Here is a 24,820-nt window from a genome sequence, read left to right on the forward strand (position 1 = left end):
TTGCGAATATGGACTTCGGCCACTAGGTAAGAGACAACACAAACATACGTAGAGCTTAGAAGATAAATGAACAGTTCGGAAGGTGAACACGATGGATTAATATCTTGAAATAGGAAGATGATGAAGATGTCGGAAGATGAGCAGGATCAATCAAGAGCTTGAAAAATGAAGACCATGAAGATGTTACAATGTGAGGATCTTGACTCGGAAGATTAGCATTATGATCGAAGATCTTCAAAGACGGAGATGATGAAGATCTAGGAATAAGAAACTTATCACTGAGAAGGTGGACGTGCTGGCTTCAGACCTTGAAAGGTGATGATAATGAACATTTTGGAAGATGAACATTATTACTGGGAAGGCCGATAAGGGAGGTACTTTACCGAGTAAAAATATTCAGGAACCATAGCCAACGAAAAAAACACCTTCGTGTAGCATGCAGTAACTTTCTGAGGTTCTCGAGCCTTCAATATCGATTTGCTATTTCCGAAGTATCCCCGGCAACTACAGTTATTTTACGATAATTTATGCACATGTAGACATGTCAATAATTTCTTTCGTGGCGAACGACAAAATGTTTTTGTTCTTTTCTTGCGGGTATACATATAATTGAGTGTATGTGTTGTACACGCGAGGTGCCGTGTACACCATCTGCACCAAGCACGCATTGTAGATGCGGCGTGATCCTGCGCTTGTTTCTGTCCGTGGTTTGTTTAACCGACTATATATGAATTAAGCGCGCAAAAACGACGAGCGCCATGACACTGAACTTTTTTTTCTCTGCTCGATTGCCTTCATCAGGTCGTAGCGTTTTGCTGTGATAAAAAATAATGAAATGAAAAAAAAGGAGGAGTAAAGCCGGGATTAGCCTTCTGAATTAAAACAAGGCCTAGGTTGAAGGTAAATATATATACATGTATATATATATATATATATATATATATATATATATATATATATATATATATATATATATATATATATATATATTTATATATTACCTTTCCAAGTTTTTTAGAAAGCCTCGACTCCCTCGAGCCACTGATTTGATTGGTGGTGATTTTGTCAGCTTTGAACTCAGGATTTTGTGCTTCGCATCGTGCATATAGTTCACAAAAACAGGATGTAAAACACTCCGAAAGAATCCGCGCGTGCACGACAATGGCTGAAATTTTCACCAAGCGCGGCCGACAGCGGTGAATATCACCTTCCGACACGAACGGCACTCGAACGCCGACGTCCGGTGTTCGAACACCATACCTTGAGCGACTATAGAGCTGTCTGTTTCTCCCGGCGCTCCTTTTCGGCTCTACTTCATGGGGCGCTTTTTTTTTTTTCTTTCCTGTTCCCAGCTCCATTTTTCGCAACAGCTTTTTGCTTTTGAGTTCGCTTGTAACGTCCTCCATCGACTGCGCCTTTGCCGGCCCCCCTCGGTTTGTTCATTTTTGTACCCGTGTAAAGCATCTTCTTTTCAGCCCTTTCGCTCGTGTTCTCCACGCACCCTCCCGCGGGCTACGAGGAGGCACACAGACTCGCGAGGGAGACTCTTCTCAATCACTCCTCGGAGTCGGCAATGCCCACCCTCCAATACAAGCCGCCTCCAGAGGAGCAACGAATGGTAACAAAATACGAAAACAAGGAGAAACTACAAAACACCATTCCCCCACTGCAAAGGCCCATACCCCGGAACATTCCCAGAGGGGCACAAGTCCTCCTTACCAAGGCCGGCTTCGGATTTGCCCTTACTGAAGACATCATCACAAGATGGGAATACTATAAGCAACACAAAACCACGCGAATCCCCTCGGCTCTACTACTTTGTAGGCAGTGTCGACAGGAACCGCCAACGGTCAGTCATCTACTATGGTCCTGCCCGGCTCTAGCAACCATTCGCAACAAACACAAGCCACCAGGAGCACGGACACTTCCAGAATAGATATATCCCAATGACCACGCCAACGCAACGCTGCTTGCATTGCGGGACTTTGCCAAAGTGGCCCACCTTGTCTGCAGAACGTAAACTGCAGACTGCCCCCACCTTCCTTTCCCTCTCCCCATATAGGCCAGAAAGCCATCTCGATGAAATAAGTTTGTTCATTCATTCATTGTCTTATATTAGAACTCTTTTTTCTCCTGCCCAGCCTCCCCCTCCCCCTATTTCTTTTTTTTTATTTGCTTTTCTTCTGGTTGCACGTGCGAGCTGAAAGAATCCCGGAGATTCGACCTTAGTGAGGGAGGTTTGACCCATCAGCTAGCTTCCCAATGCTGGGATTCATTTGAAGCGATAAGCGTTGGTTTTGGACGGCGTTGCGTCTTTCCGCTTTAGCATTTCTTTTTTGCGGGTTAGGTTGAGGACCAACTTAATTCGCCTTTATCCGCTCTATTAGCATTTGCAAACGGGAGCACATGCTGACCTTGATGTACAAAAATACAACAAATCTGCAGCCGTGCGTGCCTTTCGTCGAGTGATATATGCATTGCCAGTTACTTTTACCTTTCCATATCTCGTGCGTAGAAATACTTAGCAAAAAAATATAGATAAAATATAGAAAATGAACGCCGTGTGGAGGGTTTGTGGTGACGGCGTCTGTAAATATCTGAGAAGTCTAAACGCTTGTACGAACGCCTGTGGCTGCCTTAGAAAGTTTCAAAGCAGAATGTTTCGGTGGTCTGGGTTTTTCCGGGGAACGGGTTACTATTGAAACTAATGGGAACATAATAAAAGAGCGCCAAGGCAATATCTTGCATATATACCTTATTGAAAATTTCATCAAGATACATCATTTGGGACACTGGCTGCCAGTCAGCAGCCTTGGTGGAACGTGATGGACCATCAGACGTCACCTGATGGTCCATCAGATGACGTCTGACTGCCACTGCCTAGGGAATTTCATCAGCAAGGGCAGCATTCATATAAGAGTGAAGCTATACGCTCTCATAAATATCGCCAAATGCCTCGATAAAACAAAATGGTCGAGAAAAAAAAAAAAAAAGCAGGACCACCGGGCATTGAACCCGCGACCACTTGCGTACAAATCGGACACCTTACCCCCTATGCTATGCCACCGCTTTGGAAACTCCATTTGGCCATTTGTTTCATACAAGATGCTTCGGCTGCAAATGCAGTTAAGCCTTCAGCATGTTATGCAAAGCACTCGTACATCACTCGCCGTACTTCAGTTCTACTCACTTGCCATGTAGAGTACTTTCGCGTCGTAGAACGATCCTTTTGTTCGCGCGTCTCCGGCCCAGTAGACCTGGTACACCTTGTCGCCTTCAACTACACCGCTAAAGTCCCTTGCATCGTCGGAACTCACAACAGGCTGGGTCTTGTCGAGTAGAAATTCTACTAAAACATAAGACTTTGTAGAGCCCGGGCAGGATCGACAGGTTGGAGCAAGCTGGCAAACAAAACGAGTCGAGAGCGATCGTTCATGAAAGCTCGGCGAAGCGGCGAAGCCTCTATGGGCGAAGCGAAGTGGCGTGTTCGGCGGCGTTTTGGCGGGCTTCTGATCAAGGTTGTCGGTCGCCTGCGTGTCATATCTCTAATATCAGCGGTTTTATGGGCTCACGTCCCGAAATCGTTTTCTTGTGCATAGATTATTTTTTGTGTTAATATATTTGACGAAATAGTGGTATCCGAACGAACTTTACGTCCGCTGACCGTACGTATGTTTGCACGTCAAAATGTTTTCACGTACAGTCAGAGACAGTCGATGTACAATCAGAATCGCCACCAAGACATCTTGGTGGAATTTCGCGGCGGCCGACTGCCACCAGGAAACCATCAGCAAGCCGACAAGTGGAGTCTGACTGGAGTTTGACTGTCGGTCAGAGTAACTTGTTGGCCAATCAAACATGCTTGACGTACAGTCAGGCACAGTCAGCGGTCCACTAGAAAACATTGACTGCCAAACAGGGTTACATTGATGGATATTTCCTTCGGGTAGCGTATAGTAGGCAATGCATCCGCATACAAAACATATAAAAGCCTACTTAGTCGTAATCAATAGCACCTTATAGTGAAAACCTTCATTTACCCTTCGGTACCGTGGTAGTCGAATCCAGAACCGTGTGATCCGCAAACCTGCGCCTTTTTTTCAAGGACACCAGAAGGAAGCGAGCAGCAGCAGAAGAAGCTGTACTAGGTGCGGCTCAAGGGAGTCTGCACTTGTAGGCGAATGTCTGCGCGTGCTGCTAGCTTTCGAATGACGAAGCGAAGCTTCCTCATTTCCTCTAATCACGTCTAATCACTATTATCATAAATTGCCATAAATCAGAGCCATGTATACAGAGAGTTTGGTCAATGGGAGTTGCGTGCAGAGCCAGAGCGAGCACCAGACGCAGAAAGTGGGCTTGACATGCTCTCTTGGATAACCAGAAGCCTAAAAGTATCTCCCAGCGGTGGTAGCGAGAAACTGTTTTGGTCTAAGGTATAGGTTGGCATATGGTTTTAATAAGCGCGTAAAAGTGAAGTATAGAAACCCTTAATAGCTGAAATGAGGGTGCATGTGATGTTTCGACCATGATCATGCAGAAGGATGTAAGAAACGAATGCACCGCTCGAACTCTGTTTTGCTCGGACAGAGTGTGACCGCTTGGACGGCAGATTCCCGGCCCTCGGCGCTTGTAGTACGGATTATTTCGATCGTACTGCTAGTCGCACTCTTCCACCATGGTCTTGCATGATCGTAATTGAAACATCACGTGCACCATATTTTCACTCACCGAGAGTTACTCCGACGCACTTATTAAGTTCGTTTCTCGCGACCACCGCCAGGGTATTATTTCCGGCTTCTGGTTGGCCACATTTGAATTTGTGAAGACGTCCTGGAATACGCCCAGCCCGCTTTTGGCCAATCGCGCCTCCTCATTTGTCTCCTATACTTCCGAACGAATGGCCAAACTCTACATATACGGCTCTGCCATAAATTAAAAAAAAAATGAAAAAAAAATAAATAAAAACAGCTAAAATTGTATTTATTATTTTGATAATCACAGGTATTACATGAGTGAGTGTGTCGTGGTTGCAACGGATCCGAAATCACCTAAAGCATTCCATAACCAAGAACAACTACACGCAATTCTAACACTTACACAATTCATGCACGGCTCAAATTGTACTCCGCATGTTACCCAGACTGGTAAATAAAGTTTAAACTGTGTTGATATTGATATTTAGTATGGCCTAATTACATTCAGCAACAAATGGCGAGGTAATAGGTGTAGTTTAATGATAAAATAAACGTTATTTGGTAACCTTCGCAACAAAATGCCTCAATCTCCGAGCACTACAAGTGTTCTTCACTGCAGTAGCCTCGCTAATGTGGGAAGGCCGCTCCTCTCTCATTGGTGTTTCAGGAATGAGTAGAGCGTGTTTGGAGAGTTTACCTGCCACTACAGCATGTAAACTAAGTTTTTTTAGGCACTTTAAACGGCCCGCAAGAATTATTTTCTGAACGTATTGTGTTGCAATTTACTACAGTGGTGCTAGCAGATGGTGGATGTTTAATGTGAAAAAAAAATCATGAAATTAACTTACCTCGTTCAAAAGAACAAAAGATAAGTCAAACCTGTTTCCGGAATGTACGCCGCCACTTCGCAGGCGATGTACGCGTAGTGAGAAGTGCTGCCAACAGATGGCCTACGCCGCTTCGAGGGAGTGCCCGCCGATTCGGGTAAGGATAGCAGACGATCGCGCAAAGGAACCCGAATCGGCCGGTGCTTCTTCGACACGGCGAACGTCTTCCGACGGCAGCACTTCTCACTATGCGTGCAACGTCTGCGAAGTGGTGGCGTGGATTGAACAGAGCCGGTTTCGTTTTTTTATTTCTTTTAAACGAGGTAAGCTTATTTCTTGATTTTTTTTCACTGTAAAGATGCCGACCATCTGTTTGCACCTCTGTAGTAAATCGGAATGTGATACGTCGAGAACCCGACTTTTAGGCCGTTTAAAGTGCCTTAAAAGCGCTAGATTACACGTTGTTTAGTATGGGCATGACCGGTCATATGGTTTAACAAAAAACAATCTTTACGGCTGACGTGAACATAAGCTGCAACTGAAAACGTTTAGAATCGTATGACGCAAGGGCACAAAATTTGGTGCGTTTCAACCCTGTCCCTTTGTCGGTTTCAATTTAGTTTTAGTTCACTGCCATTAATGACCGGAACGAATACACAGAGATCATAGTGAAATTAAAAAGAGGAGATTGAGATCCCGTGTTTAAAACGATGCTGGCAAGGGCTGTAGGCTACAAAATGATCTCGTTGACAGCATGAGAAAACCAGCGTTAAATATAGGGTGTCCCCTAATTTAACGCTGGTTTCACTCGTTTTCCGAAACGGCGGTTATAGTGAGGGTTGGAGATGCCTGCCGGCATACCAGTTGCGGAGCCTGTCTTGTGTGCTGGCTTCACTGAGCGACAGAAATTATTTCTGGTAATATCAGTTAGCTAGGGTGTTATGAGCGGAGGTCACCTTTTTATCCTGAAAAAAGAAACGGCGTTTACCGTAATTTTTATGCCAGGAGGCACGTTTTAATTCTAAAACAAAACCGAAACTAACCAGTATTTTGGATTTTATTTCTCGTTATATGTGTGAATCTCACGTACATAACTCAAAATGTGTCTCACAGCGGAATCACTGAGCTAAAGATGTTCACTGATTCTTTATTTGGTTGCCTGCGTGTCCGTTCCAGGCACTTTAAAATAGTTTAGAGGGTTCAGTGTCCCATCAAAGACAGGATTTTTAATACACATTCTAGGTAACAAAGGAGGTTGTATTTGTTGAAAAGTATCAATGCTGATATTTCTGCGTTCTTGCTGCCTTCTCGCTCAAATAATTCTCACGTGCAATATTGTACTGTGGGCCGTTTAATGGGTTTTCGGGTATAAAAATGACCAATTGCTTTAACATTATTCCCACCGCAGGAGTAACATAATCAATCTAAATTTTACAAACTATCGCCACGGGTGATGAGTTTAAAGTAAGAGCGCAAAACGTATAAATTGAGAAATGCTCTCAGTGCAAAAACCTTAAGACGCCATTTGAGACAGGCAGCAGAAGTGTGTGCGGTTTTTGAGGAAACGCGTGACGCATAGGACCTTATATTACTTCCAGTGTTTGACTGTTTGGCTATTTTTATAAAAATATCAGTTTTTTATATGCTAAACAGAAAACAAAATTAGAGCTTTCTGGAAAAAACTATTATGGTTAAATGGCGCATATTTGTGATCGTGGTGTTTATTGTGGGACTACATTGCCGCAATTTTAATTAACAATAAGAGTATAATTAAGATATCTGAATCCGTAGTTTTTCCAGCTCTAATACATTTTGTTGCCTATTTTCTAATCTTGAACAAACGAACAACTATGGAAATCTAAGGTGCGCAAATCATCATTTCTGGTGCCAATTTCAGCGTTTTTATTAACAAGTTATAAAACAAGTAGCTTAAAATAAACAAGAAGATTCAAGCTAATCTGTGAAACTTGTGTAAAATTATATAAAATGCGGGTAAAGTATACAGTGCTGTCGAAGTCGTGACTTTTGACAATCGGCAAATTTCCGAAGTCGCAGTAAATACTCCAGGACCAAATACCTCAAAATAAAACATAAATAAAACATAAATATAGCAAAAACACGAATTTTGTTCTGTTTTTTTTTTTTTTTTTTAATTAACCAATCTTACCAAAACGTTCATTTCTTTTTTTCTTACGCGCAGTTGTTTTGCTTAATGGCCGACGTACACTTGACGCTTTCTACTTTTGCTCGTCTCCCCCTTTCCCTAAATTCTGTCCACTTTTCCACTACTTGGCTCCCCTCGCAGCTTAGGAAAGGGGTCGCTAAGAGGATTATTTTCTCTACAGAAAACCGCCCTTGCGGTTTTCTGTAGCCTTTAAACGGCCTTTAAATCAGCTTTCCCAGTTCGATGGAACGCCTACCCGCTCGCACATCTGCTCACTGCAGACCGTTTTCTCGGCCTTGGAAACCGGTGAATGTTTGCGTTAGCGTTGCGTGGTCCACACTGCACGTGCGCAGAGCCAAGAATTGCGGTCACAGATTAGAGCATGACGGCGACGCGCATACGCAGTGTAGAGCACGCGACTCTAACGCAAACGAGCACTTACGTTTGTAGTCATACCCAGACTTGTACACGTTACTGAAAAATAGTAACGAATTACATTTACAATTACTCAAGGCTAAATTGTAATTTATTACAATTACAATTACCCTCCCATAAAAGTAACTGACCGTTACCCCAAAAAGTAATCCGTTACTTTCGGGGCGTTACTTTTACCATTATTGTCCTCAAGTAAGAAACAAAAGGAAGAGGGTTATTCAAGTTCTTATTGTTGTAACGTGTTCCATTTAATGACCTTAAGTATTTTGAGCAACAGCTGGCCCTCAAAAGTCTCGTCAGACATTTTGCATTATTTCTTACTCAATATGTCGACTGCTACGCTGAACACCATTTGAGCTGAGGCACTGGATGGGAGTGCCATATTGTTCCTCACGAATGCTTCATGCTCTGCTTTGAGCTTTTTCAGCGAAGCAAGGGAAGTACTATTTACCTCGAATGTAGAGCAAAGCTTCGTCATTGCAGCCGTTGCCTGCTATTCGAGAGATTTAGTAGATCCTTCCGATACCTCCGATACCCGCGATAACGATATGATGCATACGCATAGACGGCGGCGAAGTATCGGATATTGTGATCGGAGTCGTCGGACCGATCTACTAAAATTCTCCATTGTCTAAATCGCGAAGCTGTGGAAGTCATCAATAGCAAAACATAGTTGTAATAGTAAGGTGATGATTAAATAATAAATAATGTTTGCCTCGATATTCTTTTTCCTTTGGTTCTGAAGAGTTCGAGCCTCACTTGAGACGTTGGAGAATAAAAGAAAGTTTCCAGTATACAAATATAAGTAATAAAAAAAAGAATGACACTCATAACAACAATTAATTAGAACGTCGGTTAAAACAAAGATATTGCCGCGCGCCAAGAAGGCAGCGCGGCCGTAGCCTAACGGTTATCGCGCTTGCCTCCCACGCGAAGGGCCAGGGTTCGATTCCTGGCCGCGGCTATGCATTTTTGTTAACACTGTAATGTGATGTTCTGGTGAAATCGAGAACCGTCTAGCTGATTCGAGGTCAGAATTTTCTACGCGTCGAACCTTCTACGTCGAATGCTCCAGAAGCCAACGTGTGTACAAAAGCGGCTCCGAAGGCAAGCCGGAGTCAGTTTCGCTCCAGCGTTCGACTGTGCTGCTACGCCGACTTCGACGCCCGCGACGCTCTGTTATTATCTTTGTTCTCCCTTTATTTTTTTGGCACAAGTTCGCCACATTAAACGTTTATTTCTTCCCGTTTATTTCCTTTTATTTTGGTCACCACCCGTGACATTTTGGTGGAGGTGAGGGGTAGCGCATGCCCGTGCAGCGTTCCCCTCCCAGGGCCCGCAGTGCAAGCCCGATTCCGAGCGCGGTGAGAAGACCACTCGACGCGGAACCTGAAACTCGGACCAGTCGCCGCACCCAAGGTCTACACCCGGAATACGGACTTCTGCCACCCACGACCAAGCAGCCGACGAAGCCGACGATGGACGGCCAGCAGTTACAGACCCCGGCCGCTCCTGGCTTCATCTACCTGCCAGTCGCACCCCGGACTCCGACGCCATTCCACGGGGACGCCCACGAAGACGTCGAGGACTGGCTTCAACAGTACGAGCGGGTGGCCCAGCACAACCGATGGACGGACGACCAGCTCCTGCAGAACCTTTACTTCGCGCTCGAAGGAACGGCCAGGCACTGGTTCGAGAATCGGGAGACATCATTGATCTCGTGGACCGCCTGCAAGAATGAGTTGAGGCGAACTTTCACAAACCAGTATCTACGGGAGAGGGCCGAGGACCTTCTTTGAATGAGAACCCAGGGCGCAAGAGAGCGGCGCAGTCCAGCGGCCCACGCAACAGGGCTAACACTGTCTTTTGCCGTCAGGAGCTGATTACAAGTGGATCCGCGAACGCTTGACAACTGCGAGCGGAGGTGGCCCAACCACTGTGACCCTGCCAGCAAGCGTGACGCACCAGATATGGAAGCCACAGTCAGCATCCACGGGTTCCACTGCAACGACACCTACTGACGATTCGTGGGCACAAAAGCAGCTGCCGATCCAGAGAGCGGCGCAGTCCAGCGGCCCACGCAACAGGGCTAACACTGTCTTTTGCCGTCAGGAGCTGATTACAAGTGGATCCGCGAACGCTTGACAACTGCGAGCGGAGGTGGCCCAACCACTGTGACCCTGCCAGCAAGCGTGACGCACCAGATATGGAAGCCACAGTCAGCATCCACGGGTTCCACTGCAACGACACCTACTGACGATTCGTGGGCACAAAAGCAGCTGCCGATCCAGAGAGCGGCGCAGTCCAGCGGCCCACGCAACAGGGCTAACACTGTCTTTTGCCGTCAGGTATGTTGACCCGAAGAGGCGCGAGTATGCTTATCTTTATGTTGCCGCTGGACTGCACTACAGCAAACTGTTTTACTTTTGTTTATTCTTGATTTTATGTCTATGCATCTTTGTTGTTCTTAACCCACGCTTGTTCCTAAAGAAAAATTTAAAAATGGATGCGCGCAGTCTTAACTGCCACAGATGAGCTGAAGAAGGAACTAAAATCGGAAATCGCCGAGCTAAAGGAGAGCACCGATTTTTGCTCCAAATCAGTTGATGAGTTTAAGGTGGCCATCGGAGAGCTAAAAAGCATCAAGGCACAGTTAGGCCAGCTAAATACCGCAAATCAGCAATTACTCAGCGAGAACAAGGAACTGAGGAGCAACCTAGAGGAATCGATGGACCGAATTGCTGAGCTGGAGCAGTACAGCAGACTAAAGAACTTGGAAATAAAAGGTATTCCTCTCAGCCCAAACGAACATGTTCGTGATGTGGTGAAACGGGTGTCTAAAGCACTGTCGGTACCTCTAGATCTGCCAGACGTGGACACCTGTCACAGGGTGCCCACTAAAAAACCCGGCCAGCAACATATCGTAGTGCAGTTTACCACACGCCAAAAAAGAGACGCAGTATTCTATGCTGCTAAAAAGAAACGGTTAACATCCACGATGATCGATATTCCCGGTCAACCGTCTCCAATATTTGTAAATGAACATCTCACTATGCTGAACAAGATGCTCTTGAGTGAAGCGATCAAGGCAAAAAAGAATAAAAACTGGAAATTTGTATGGACAAGGAATGGAAAGGTGCATGCTAGAAAAGCAGAAAACTCTAGGATTATAGATTTAAAACTGTATCAGACATTGCAAAAATTACTTAGGACGCCATGGCAGACGTAGAATTCAACTTTCCTGAACCAGAAGAGCCCTGTGGCTATTACAACACAGACACATTTAACAAACTTGACATTGTTGATAAAATTGGCTTTTCCACTTTTCATATGAATGCAAGAAGCTTGCAAAATAAAAAAAGACGATATCGATATATTTTTGACGTCCCTCAAAATTCAGTTCGATGTACTAATGTTTACAGAAACATGGTACTCAGCGAAAGCATTACCAGTGCAATTCCCCAGCTATACATGCCTACATATCGATCGAGATAACAAGCCCGGTGGCGGTGTTGCTATCTATCACAAGTCAGCGCTACAAATGACCGAAATTGATAAATGCTCTGTATCTACTGCTGATATTGAGTGTCTTGCTGCGCAGCACCGTGACACATGCTTCGTAGTGGTATATCGCCCCCCCACCGGAAAGTTCGCGAAATTCTGTTCCAATCTTGAAAGCATGCTATCATATCTTTAGCATCAAAAAACCAAATTAATAATAATGGGAGACCTCAATATTGATTTACTCTCTGACACTAGCAGTCAACGTCAACTTAACAATATAATAGAGTCCTATGGGTGCAAGAACTTGATAAGTGTCCCAACAAGAGTAACGTTACAGAGCAGCACGCGTATTGATGTTTGCATCACAAATATTAACCAATCGCACGCTGTGCCTGGAGTATTCCTTGCCGACATGAGCGATCAGTTCCCCTTATTTTGCTTTCTATCACAATTTAGAAATATTCATAATTTTCCTCAACCAGGAACTAAATTTTTTCAAAAGATCAATCAACATAGTCTAGAGGCCTTTCACAAAATGGTGTCTGATACTAACTGGGACAGTGTGATGACTAGTCGCGATGTTGATGAATCCTATTCCGCTTTCTTGACAGCTCTTAAGAAGTGCTATGACGCAGCGTTTTCTCTACAAAAATTTAGAACACGGCGATATAAGTGTCTAAAACCATGGATATCAAGAGAATTGTTACAACGTATCAACAAGAAAAACAGACTGTTCGAAAAATTCCAAAAATATAGGGATAACTGCGTACTACTAGAATATAAGCAATTTCGAAATGCACTTAACCGTGACATAAAAAAAGCTAAATCACATTACCACGTAAGCAAGTTTAATAACATTCAATATGATCCTAAGCGTACCTGGAACGCTTTGAACTCTATCATCAAGCCCAATTCTAACCATACGCCCCTTAATGAACTGCTGATTGGGTCAGACGTTTTCAGTGGACGTGACATGGCAGATGCGATCAATGATTATTTTATAAACGTTGGTGCATACAATCGCTCGAATACCACGTCATCGAGCATTTTTTCACGAGCCCACCTAGAACATACTATTATGCTGAATCCTGTCACTTCTTTTGAAGTTGAGGCTGTTATGAAATCACTAAAAAATAAAAGCGCTTGCGGGGATAATAACATAAAAGCCGAACCGATCAAATACGTGTCTAACATTATAAGTGAGCCCTTGCAACATATCATGAATCTTATATTTGAAACCGGTAGTTTCCCACATGCCTTAAAAACTGCGAGAGTAACTATCATTTATAAAAATGGCGATAAAAAGGATATCAGTAATTACCGTCCAATCTCGGTGCTCCCCGTACTATCGAAGGTTTTTGAAAAATTAATAAACAGTCGAATTCAAGCTTTCTTAATAAAATTCTCAGTTCTATCCACAGCTCAGTTCGGATTTCAAAAGGGTAAATCAACAGAAGATGCCTTGTTGCATATAAAAGATAAAATTTTAAATAACATTGAAAATAAACTTCTTACTCTTGGCATATACTTGGATTTTCGAAAAGCATTCGACAGCATCAATCATGACATCCTACTACAAAAACTTCCCCGCTATGGCATTAGGGGTAAAGCATTGGATTTAATAAAGAGTTTCCTACAAAATCGGGAGCAGTTCGTACAAATCAATGACATCCATTCTGATCTTAAGACTGTTAAATATGGGGTCCCTCAGGGATCAATATTAGGACCTCTGCTTTTTATAATCTATTTAGACGACATTGTAAACATCTCAGTTTCTCCAAACTTAGTCATATATGCTGATGATACTAGTCTCTTTTTTTTCTGGTACTTCCGTAGATGAAATAGAACAAGAAGCTAATAACTACCTATGCGATTTAAACAGGTGGCTCGACATAAATAAAATGCAATTAAATGTTTCAAAAACAAAGTATATGTTATTTACGCCAAAAAATAAAAAGATCAATAAACTGCCATGTTTGACAATAAACAATTGCATTATAGACCGTATAACTGATTGCAAATTCTTAGGTGTATGGTTTAATGACAAACTATCCTGGACAACGCACACTGAGCATATAAAAAGTGACCTCTCTAGAACAATAGGAATAATTTATAAGACAAAAGACCTCCTACCGACATGGTTGAAGGTACAGATATACTACACCCTCTTTCATCAAAAACTTTACTACTGTTTACTAGTTTGGGGCACCACGGTTAAAACAAATTATAATGGACTTGTAAGTTTACAAAAACGTATGTTAAGAATAATGACCAACTCGAATCACTGTAGTGAAGCCGAAAGCATATTTGACAGATTAAATATCCTTCCACTTTCTAAACCTTACCATTATAAGCTTGGGCAGCTTATTCATAGAAACGGAATAAGCGGCTTTGACCTCATTCCTGCAAATTTGTCTGAATATAACTTAAGGACAACAAGGACATACAGACTACCATCTATTAGGACTAACTACGGAAAACAAATGATCAATTTTCAGGTTTCCCAGCTTTTAAATGCTGTTGGTAATAATTTCATAATTACTACAAACCGAACTACATTTAAAAAAAGTCTACGCTCCTTTTTGATTGCCACTGAGTTGATAATTCTATAGATATGTTGAAATACATTTCTTTTTAAAATTTTAACTCTCATTTTTTGTGCATCCGCTTTTATTAAAAATCTTGTATACCTTGTGATCACGTTTATATTTTAATTTTATTGCGTGGACAATGCCAGATTGCTATTTTTATATGTGCCGGGAATTTAGGAATGTATTCTAGCTTCTTCACATTTATGGTTTATACCGAAGTGCTTTTCTTACTTTTATTTATTTCGTTTTTGCTTGATGTCTTATATTACTTTTTAATCTTTGTTTTTATGACAATGTTAAACAACATCAATGTGTGCTAGTATTCATTCTTTACAATTTTATGTATGCATCCATTTTCTCTTGAGTGTATGTATGTGTGTATCCGTTATATCTTGTATAAGTATTTTTTTCTCTTGTCGAAGTTTAACCTTAATTGCTGTTGCTGCTGGATTTTGCCCCCCTTCCCCCCCCCCCCCCCCCCCCCCCATTGGACCTTGGTGCCCAGTCAGGTGACACGATCGCCTTTTGCACCAAGGTACCATTTCGAGGAGTGTGTACCCCTTGAAAGAAAAAATAAACTGATTGATTGATTGAAACGAGACCATCACCAGTTTCGTCGAGGATGTCCTGCGCCTGGTCACTCGCGCCGACCCTCAAGCCACCGACGAAAAGAAGTTCCGGATCCTGATGCGAGGCGTACGAGATGACATTTTCGGAGGCCTCGTCCGCAACCCGCCGACCACCGTCGAGACGTTTGTAACAGAGGCGACCAACATTGAACGGGCCCTGCAAGCACGAGCCGCTCACTTCCACCGAGCTCCTGCCGTCGCTGCACCCACGCCGTCGAGCTGCGCCCTCAGCACCAATATTCCGGGGATCTGAGAAATAGTCCGGGACATCGTCCGTGAAGAACTGAAGAAGCTGATTCCTGCCGCCGAACACCCAGCTTCACTCTCGATCGCCGAGATTGTTCGAGAAGAGGTCCAGCAAGCGCTCCAGCCAGACGTTCTCGCCGACGCCGCACCGAAACCACCAGCTGTGACCTATGCCGCCGTTGTTCGTCGTCCGCAGCCTCCTATTGCTCGGCAGTACCCAGCTGCACCCCAACGAGAAGTCTCTTCGCCGCAGTACGCGCCGCGCCAAGAGCAGCGTGGACTTCGAAAGACCGACGTGTGGTGCACGGATGACGGACGCCCGGTGTGCTTCCACTGCGGGGAGGCTGACCACGTTTACCGGAGGTGCCCCTACCGCCAGCTCGGCCTGCGAGGATTCGCTCCAAACGACCGTCGACCTCGTTTTGGAGAACGACCAAGGGACATCGAAGAATACCTCCGTCGCCCTCCGTCACCAGCGCCCACCGCACCACGAGGTTCCCGTTCTCCATCCCCCCGACGTTCCGCATCGCCTTTCCGTCGGTCGCGCCGTGACAGCCTGTCCCCCCTATCCCGTCGGGAAAACTAAGTGCGGCAACGCCTGGAGGTGCCGTTGCCGAAGACGACCCGAGTAAAGAGCCTCCAAGAACGCCGGAGCGCTCCCACTCTCCCGACGTCACGCATTGCTACGACGCCCCTGCAACGGTGTCCAACAAACTAAACGTCGTCATCGACGGCCACGACGCATCGGCACTCGTGGACACCGGAGCAGACTATTCAGTCCTGAGTGGGAGGCTCTCCCGCCGCTTTCGAAAAGTCATGGCGCCGTGGGAAGGACCCCAAATACGAACCGCTGGAGGACATCTCATCACACCAGTCGGGAGATGCACTACTCGCGTCGAGATCCACGGTGAAACGTGCCCTGTCAAGTTCGTCGTTCTGCATGACTGTTCGAGGGACGTTATCCTCGGAATGGACTTTCTCTGCGAGTATGGCGCCGTCATCGACCTGGGAACAAACCGGCTGACGCTACGAAAACCTGCTCCACCAGCGGAGGAACCCCAAGCGACGTCACCCACGGTCCGAGTCCTCGCAAACCACGTAAACCTACCACCGCGGTCGAGTGCTTTCGTACTTCTCGGGATCGATGAAGCTTCTTCTGGCGAAGTTCTTCTCGAGGGAAGCCTCCAATTGCTCCTGGGAAGAGGCACAGGCGTCGCAAGGGGAGTTGCTGAACTTCAGGATGGGCGGACTGTGGCCCTCGTGACGAACTTCCGAAACCAAACGCAACACCTCACGAAAGGTGCAGCCGTGGGCCACGTCGAGAAACTCCGAAACCCCGCCGAAATCACCGCGATTACTGACGAATCCTCGCCGCCCCAGCAAGACAGTACGTCGCCAGCGCAGCTCGACATTGACTCTAAGCTTCCGGACCCTAAACGGCGTCAGCTGGTTAACCTCCTCGCCGAATACCGTGACTGCTTCGCGACGTCGTCGAAGGTGCGCCAGACCGCGGTTGCCAAGCACCGCATCGTTACCGAGGACGACGCGCGCCCTGTGCATCGATCGCCGTACAGAGTCTCCGCTAAGGAAAGGGAGGTGATCCATCAGCAAGTTCAAGAGATGCTGAATGACGACATCATCCAAGCTTCAAGCAGTCCATGGGTTTCTCCAGTCGTGCTGGTTAAGAAGGAGGACGGAACTCTACGGTTATGCGTGGACTACCGGCAGCTCAACACGGTTACGAAGAAAGACGTCTACCCACTCCCCCGCATCGACGACACTCTAGACCGGTTGCGCCGCTCTCGATACTTTTCATCGATAGACCTGAAAAGCGGCTACTGGCAAATCGAGGTCGACGAACGGGACCGAGAGAAGACAGCCTTTGTCACGCCGGATGGACTGTACGAGTTCAAGGTGATGTTCTTCGGACTATGCACGGCGCCAGCAACTTTCCAGCGTGTCATGGACACCGTACTGGCAGGGCTGAAGTGACAGAGTTGTCTCGTCTACCTTGACGACGTCGTAGTATTTTCAGCTGACTTCGACGAGCACTTGAGACGACTCCGAGCTGTTCTTCAAGCTATTTAGACCGCCGGACTCACACTCAAGCCGTCAAAGTGCAGGTTCGCCTATGACGAACTGAAGTTCCTTGGCCACGTGGTTAGTAACGAAGGCGTCCGCCCAGACCCCGAGAAGACTCGCGCCGTCGCGGCATTTCCAGCGCCGACAGATAAGAAGGCCGTGCGAAGATTCCTTGGACTTTGTGCCTATTATCGACGCTTCGTTCGGGATTTCGCAAAGATTTCCGCACCACTTACGAATCTCACGAAGGACGCCGAGAAGTTCGAATGGGGCGAGGAGCAACAGCAGGCATTCGACGAACTGAAACGACGACTCCAGACTCCTCCTGTGCTTGGACATTTCGACCAGGATGCGGAAACAGAAATTCACACGGACGCAAGTAACGCGGGACTGGGCGCAGTACTAGTCCAAGTGCAAGAGGGCATCGAGCGAGTCATCGCCTACGCAAGTCGGACATTGTCCAAGGCGGAAAAAAATTACTCCACGACTGAGAAAGAATACCTTGCGGTCGTCTGGGCAATAACGAACTTTCGTCCGTACTTGTACGGGAGCCCGTTCCGTGTAGTCACGGACCACCACTCGCTCTGCTGGCTTGCGAACCTGAAGGACCCGTCAGGACGCCTCGCTCGATGGAGTCTTCGACTACAAGAGTTCAACATGACAGTGGTCTATAAGTCAGGCCGCAAGCACAGCGACGGCGACTGCCTGTCCAGAGCCCCCGTCGAAACCCCTTCTGGCTGCAGCGACGACAATGACGACGAGTGCTTCCTAGGAGCAGTGAACACCGACGATATGGCACGACGTCAACGGGACGATCCTGAGCTGCGCGCATTAATCGAGCACCTGGAAGGGGGCAGGATTACCGTGCCAAGTGTCTTCTCACGAGTACTGCCGACCTTCGCCCTCCGACAAGGTGTACTCTACAAAGAGAACTTCGGCGACAACAACACACCGTGGTTGCTGGTAATCCCGAGTGACCTTCGAGGGGAGATCTTCCAAGCCTGCCACGACGACCCGACATCCGGACACCTTGGTTACAGCCGGACACTGGCCCGCATTCGTGAAAAGTATTACTGGCCGAAGCTCCCCAAGACCGTCCACCTATACACACGATCATGCCACGAGTGCCAGCGACGCAAGAAACCGCCGACGAGGCCGGCCGGACTTCTGCAGCCCATTTCTCTTCCAACTACACCCTTCCAGCAGATCGGAATGGATCTACTTGGTCCCTTTCCGCCTTCGATGTCGGGGAACCGCTGGATCATCGTCGCCACAGATTATCTCACGCGGTACGCCGAAACGAAAGCTCTTCCTTCAGGGACTGCTGTGGAAGTCGCCAAGTTTTTCATCGAGTCCATCGTCCTCCGGCACGGCGCTCCCGAAGTTCTGATTACAGATCGCGGATCTTCGTTCATGGCCCAGCTGACGCAAGAGATCCTTCGTCTCAGTGGCACCGGCCATCGTCGAACCACTACATACCACCCGCAGACCAACGGGCTGACCGAACGACTCAACAAGACAATCGCCGATATGATCTTTATGTACGTCGCCGTAGAGCACAAGACGTGGGACAAGGTGTTGCCCTACGTCGCGTTTGCCTACAATACGGCGGTTCAGGAGACCACTGGATTCACCCCTTTCCAGCTGGTACATGGTCGGAAGGTAACGACCATGCTGGACGCAATGCTGCCCCATGAGCCATCTGACAATGAGAGCGACGACGCCCAGGCGGTTGCTCAACGTGCCGAAGAAGTCCGCCAGCTCGCCCGACTCATGATTCAAGACCAGCAACGCGTCGACGCGGGCCGCTACAACCTTCGTCGCAGGGACGTTCACTTCCAGCCCGGAGACAGGGTGTGGGTGTGGACGCCCATCCGTCGCCGCGGCCTCAGTGAGAAACTGCTGAAACGGTACTTTGGACCATACAAGGTACTTCGTCGCCTCGGCGAGCTGAACTACGAGGTGATGCCCGACGGAACAAGAACATCATCACGCCGCCCACCACGACCTGAAGTCGTCCACGTCGTGCGCCTGAAGCCGTACTACGCTCGATAGGACTGTGAATCTTATGTGCTTCAAGTGACTCTTTAGTTTACCGTCTTTTTATGTGCTTTGTTTTGTTTTGAAATGCATCGGGGCGATGCACTTTTTAAGGGGGGAGTAATGCCGCGCGCCAAGTAGGCAGCGCGGCCGTAGCCTAATGGTTATTGCGCTTGCCTCCCACGCGAAGGGCCAGGGTTCGATTCCTGGCCGCGGCTATTGTTAGGTTCCGGAGGGAGGGACGAGAACGCAGGAACGTCAAGCCAGGGTAGTGTTTTAGATGATATAATTAAAAAGATGAGAAAATGAATGGTAGCTCTCGGCTCAACCAACCCGAGTGTTCCTCTGGTCGCGCGCCGCGCCTGGTCCCGCGCTCCCCTTTTTATATGCGGTCCGTTGATGTACGTCACGGCTTGCGCTGCCTTCGCTCCGGTTGGTTGGTAGAGCGGGAGGTGGTAGCGACAGCAATTTGGCCGCAGCCGGTTGTTCAGGATGGCGCGAGTCTCTCGATGGTCGTTTATGAAGAAGTAGTCTCGCGCCGTGGCATGCTTGCGGATGGTAAGTGCCCGGGTCCTGTGGTCTGCAGTGCAGGTCAGTGGTTCCACTACTTAACAACTTCCGCGCCGACAAAGTGGTCTGTCGGACGGTGCCAGCTTGCAACTGGCCGGTCGAGAGACCTCCAGAACGCCGCCGAGACGCAGCAGGCCGCAACAGACAGACAGAGACAGAGACAGCGGAGCGAGCGAAGACAGACCCCCGCATGCTCAAGGTCACCTTGTGTGTCTCTCTATTCTGTTTCGCAAAATTGCATGGGGACTATGCTAAGGCGTTCATGTAAACAAAGCACAATTAGAGTGTATTGGGGTAGCGCTCTGTTCTTTCTAGTCATCTGCAAAGCCCATGGAGGAATTAGTCGCTGTGATGTATGTGTTCAGATCCAAATAAAACAAATTTTGTTTGATCCCTATACAATTCCCTTGTAGTCGGTGCTCCGTATTAGTTTACGTCGTTACTCGCATTTAGCGAATAGAAAGTGGTAGCGTGTACGACTCAACGCATCCGCGTTTGTATTATCCCGACCTTTTTTGTATTCAACTGTAAAGTTGCATTGCTGTAGAGCTAAACTCCACCTCAGCAACCTTCCACTTTTCGATGACATCTGCTGAAGCCAAGTTAAAGGGCAGTGATCTGTTTGAAATACAAATCTAGTTCCATCTAAAAAACAACTAAGTTTTTGAGCTGCCCATACTAAACACGCGCATTCCTTCTCGGAGGCACTGTAGGCCTCCTCACGACAATTCAGTTGTCGGCTGGCGTATAAAATCGGGTGCTCATTGCCGTTCTCATCCTTTTGGCACAGCACCACGCCAATACCTCGGTTGCTGGCGTCGCATTGAACAATGAAGGGTTTTGTGTAATCAGGGGTTCTTAACACTGGTTTAGTTGTCAGTGATTCTTTAAGGCCACTAAATGACTGCTCCATTTGATCCGTCCAAACAATCACTTTTGGTTCTGTCTTTCGGAGTGCATCCGTGAGCGGACTCGCCATTTGTGTGTAATTTTTGATAAATCTTTGATAGTATCCTGTTAACCCCAGGAACGTTCTTATATCCGACTGTGTCTTGGGTCGAGGAAATTCCTTCACGGCCAACATCTTAATTTCTGTGGGCCGGCGAAGTCCCTGACCGACAATGTGTCCCAAGTAAGTCACTTCGGCCATCCCGAACTGACATTTCTTGCCTTAATGGTAAGACCGGCATTGCGAATGCGCTCCAAGACAGTATGCTAGTGGACCAAATGTTCTTCCCAAGATTCCGAGAAAATGGCTATATCATCTAAGTAAGGCAAAGCAAACTCTTCCGTGCCCCTTAGAACCACATCCATTAACCTTGAAAAACAAAACGGTGCGTTTTTCAGTCCGAAACTCAGCATGAGGGGACGAAATGTCCCGATCGGAGAAATAAATGCCGCATATCTACTGGCACGCTCCGTCATCGGAACCTGGCAATAGCCTCTCACTAAGTCTATAGTCAAGATGTACTTGGCTGAACTGACCCGCTCAATTCGGTCTTCGATATTTGGGATCGGATAAGTTTGATCTCTTGTTATGAGGTTCAATCTACGGTAATCAACGCATGGTCTGGGATCTTTCCCCGGTGCCTCTACTAAGATCATAGGTGACATATAATCACTTTGGCAGGGCTCAATGACTCCCAAATCTAGCATTGTCTGGATCTCAGATCTGAGGATCTCTTTCTGACGCGGTGACGCTCTGTATGGCCTTGAACGAACCGGCACATCCGATGTTAGTTCTATATCATGAGTGACGAGTGTAGTGTGACCCGGCCGGTTTATAAATAAATCCTGAAATTCTCCGAAGACCATTCTTAGATCTGCAACTTGGCTCCCGTCTAGTTCTGACTGTTTTACAGAGACCCCAATTACTTCCTCTGTAGTAAGTGCTTGAGAGGGCACTTCAAGCTTCGAAATTTCTTGTAAGTGTATTTCCTCCACTTCCCCAAGAGAGAAGTTGACCGTGCTTTCCCTCATGATATAGGGTTTCAGCAAATTGCAATGATAGATATTAGTTTTCTTTCCTTGTCTTGAAATTACATAATTTGTGTCCGACAGTTTCTCCTTAACTGTTGCAGGTCCTTCCCAGTGAAGTTCTAACTTGTTTTTCCTCGATGTTTTTAAAACCATCACCTTCTGTCCAACCTGGAATTCCCGATGCCTGGTGTGGCAGTCATAATATTTCTTAGCAGATATTTGCGCTGTCTTCATGTTTTCTGCCGCGATGTCCTGCATGTGATGTAGCTTATTAATAAGGCGGAACACGTACTCAACTACTATGATGTCCTGCTCTGAACCCTCCCATACTTCTTTGATCATTCTTAATGGCGATCTCAACGTTCTCCCGTAAACTAGTTCTGCGGGACTAAACCCTGTCGCTTCATGTGGCACTGTTCTTAAAGCGAACATTGTTCCAGGCAAACAGCTATCCCAGTCTTCAGCATGCTCGAGACAAGCAGCGCGTAGCATTCGCTTGAACACAGAATGCCACTTCTCTACACTGTTTGTCTGTGGGTGGTACACTGAGCTGTGAATCACCTTAATGCCTAGCTTTTCTAGAAAGGTCGTCGTTAACGCGCTCACGAACACACTTTCTTGATCTGTCTGAAGCTCCTTTGGAATTCCTACCCGAGCAAAAACGGACAGCAAAGCATCCACATCGGCCGCTGAGGAAACCTCCCTCAGTGGAACAGCCTCTGGAAACTTTGTTGCTGGGCAGAGCATTGTTAGAACATATTTAGACCCTCTTTTAGTGGGGGGTAATGGCCCCACAATATCGACGACAAGCCTTCGAAATGGTTCTGTGATTATCGGAACCAGTTTCAAAGGAGCCTTCCACCTCTCATATGGCTTGCCGACCCTTTGGCAAATATCACAAGATTTTACAAAGTTTTCAGCATCTTTAAAACAATTTGGCCAGTAGTAGTCCTGGAGAAGCCTTTTTTTGTCTTAGTGATACCTAAATGTCCTGTTCAAGTGTTGCCATGACATACAGCCAATAAGTCTGCACGGAACTTATGTGGCAGTACGACTTGTTCCAATGTGACCCCACCACGATCACTGTACCGTCGATACAAAATCCCATTCTTTTTTAAGAAGGCTATCTTCTTTCGAGCGATTCCCAGGGAAACAGCGTCCCGGCAATGGCTCAGCGAGTCGTCTGTTTCCTGCTCTCGAATTAGCTCTGCGCGGTTTATGGTCAATAGAACTTCCAGACTATCAGCCTTGGACGTTAAGACTCCCTCTTTTCGATTAGCTTCTAATAAAACTTGTCCGTCTTTTTGCGGGGAGACTCGATCACCTTCTACTGCGCTCACTTCGTCGCCATTACTCTCTACCGGCTCTGTTCTATTGATTTCTTTATTTGAGTCATTGCTACAAACGCTAGGCATTGCCGTTGTGTCTTCCCTGTCTGTTTTACCGTAAGTTAAGTGACGCGAAAGCTTACGAGCTTGCGCTCTTGTCAGAGCTTGAACGACACCTTCACCAAATACTATACCTTGATCCGCTAGAAGTTTCGCTGATTTGTTGGAGAACAGGCACGGAAATTGTTCTGGTAGATTTCGTGAGACAGCTGCCTCTATGGTCAGCTCGCCAAACGCCCCTTGAATTTTAACCTTGGCCATAGGCAGACATACACTTTGCTCTTCGACGACTTGCTTTATCCAAGCGCACTCACCGGTGTAATCTCCCTGGTTCACGAATGACGGGTGCACTACGTCCATGGTAGCAGCACTGTCCCTCAGTACCTTACATTCCCTGCCATTCACCTTTAGATCGTACAAGTAAGGTCTGAGCAACTCCAGGTTTTCGTCTGTGTCAACGACGTATGAGAATGCAACCTTCTCGTTTCTGCACATTGATGCAATGTGACCTGGTTTTTGGCAATTGAAACAAATTATTTCCTTGCGTTTTTCGAAGGCTCTCTTTTCTTTATCTTTTACGATATCTCCGTCACCACATACATCCTTCTCTTTTTTTGAGGTTGAACTTTGGTCGCCTTGTCGATTTTTTTCAAAGGCGGATTTACGATATCCATAATTTGGAACTTCGTTGTCTTTTCGACCAGTTACAAATCTGTCCTCGCGACTGAGTTCTCGGCGCGTCACGAACTCTTCCGCTAACTCTGCCGCTTTCCTAACCGAGGTCAGTTTCTCGCGGTCCAATAACCAGTTCCGAACGAATGGTGGAATACTTCGCAGAAACTGCTCTAGACAGAACCGCTCAATCATTTTATCGTGATCTCCGAACACCCCTTCGCTCTTTAGCCATTCTTCTAAGTTCGCTCTTAAAGAGTACTCAAACTCCGTGAAAGCCTCTCCGGGCTTCTTTGTGGCATTTCTAAATTTTAAACGAAACGCCTCGGCAGACAACCGGTACTTGCGGAGCAAACTAATCTTAACTACATCATAATTAGCAGCTTCACTGGTACTGAGGCGAGCCATTACTTCCGCCGCCTCCCCTGGAAGTAATGTCAATAGTCTCTGCGGCCACGTGTTGCGATGAAACGACATTCTCTCGCACGTTCTCTCGAAATTAACTAAATATAGCCCAATGTCATCTTCTACCTTAAATGGTTGCATATATTTGCTCATCTTAAAGGATTCCCTTCCTTCACCATAGCCAGTAACGTTAAAGCCAGCCGCTCCGCGCTCTAGTACTAGCCTCCTGAGAGTCAGTTCCTCTCGTTTAAGATCAGCCTGCCTTTCCTGCTCGGCGGCCTCACGAGCCGCCTGCCGTTCGTTTTGTCTTCGTTGTTCTTGCTCGTCAGCCTCTCGAGCCGCTTCCTTCTCTTTTTTCTCCACAATGCTATTCCATACATCCTGGATTTCATCGTCAGAGGTCGTTTTCGCTATCTCCGCGATTAGATCAGCTTTTCTGACTGCTTTGGGAATATCAATTTCTAGTGCTCTGCTCAACTCCAATAGCTCTTCCTTTCTTAGTTTCAGCAGATCCATGACAGTGTGAGGATAGTTTACCGAACTCAAAGTTATTACAAGATTTCTAACTACACGGAATTCGTGCTTGAAACAAT

Source organism: Ixodes scapularis, unplaced genomic scaffold (assembly GCF_016920785.2).
Source record: "Ixodes scapularis isolate PalLabHiFi unplaced genomic scaffold, ASM1692078v2 PGA_scaffold44__24_contigs__length_19508400, whole genome shotgun sequence".
Classification (NCBI taxonomy): Eukaryota; Metazoa; Arthropoda; class Arachnida; order Ixodida; family Ixodidae; genus Ixodes; species Ixodes scapularis.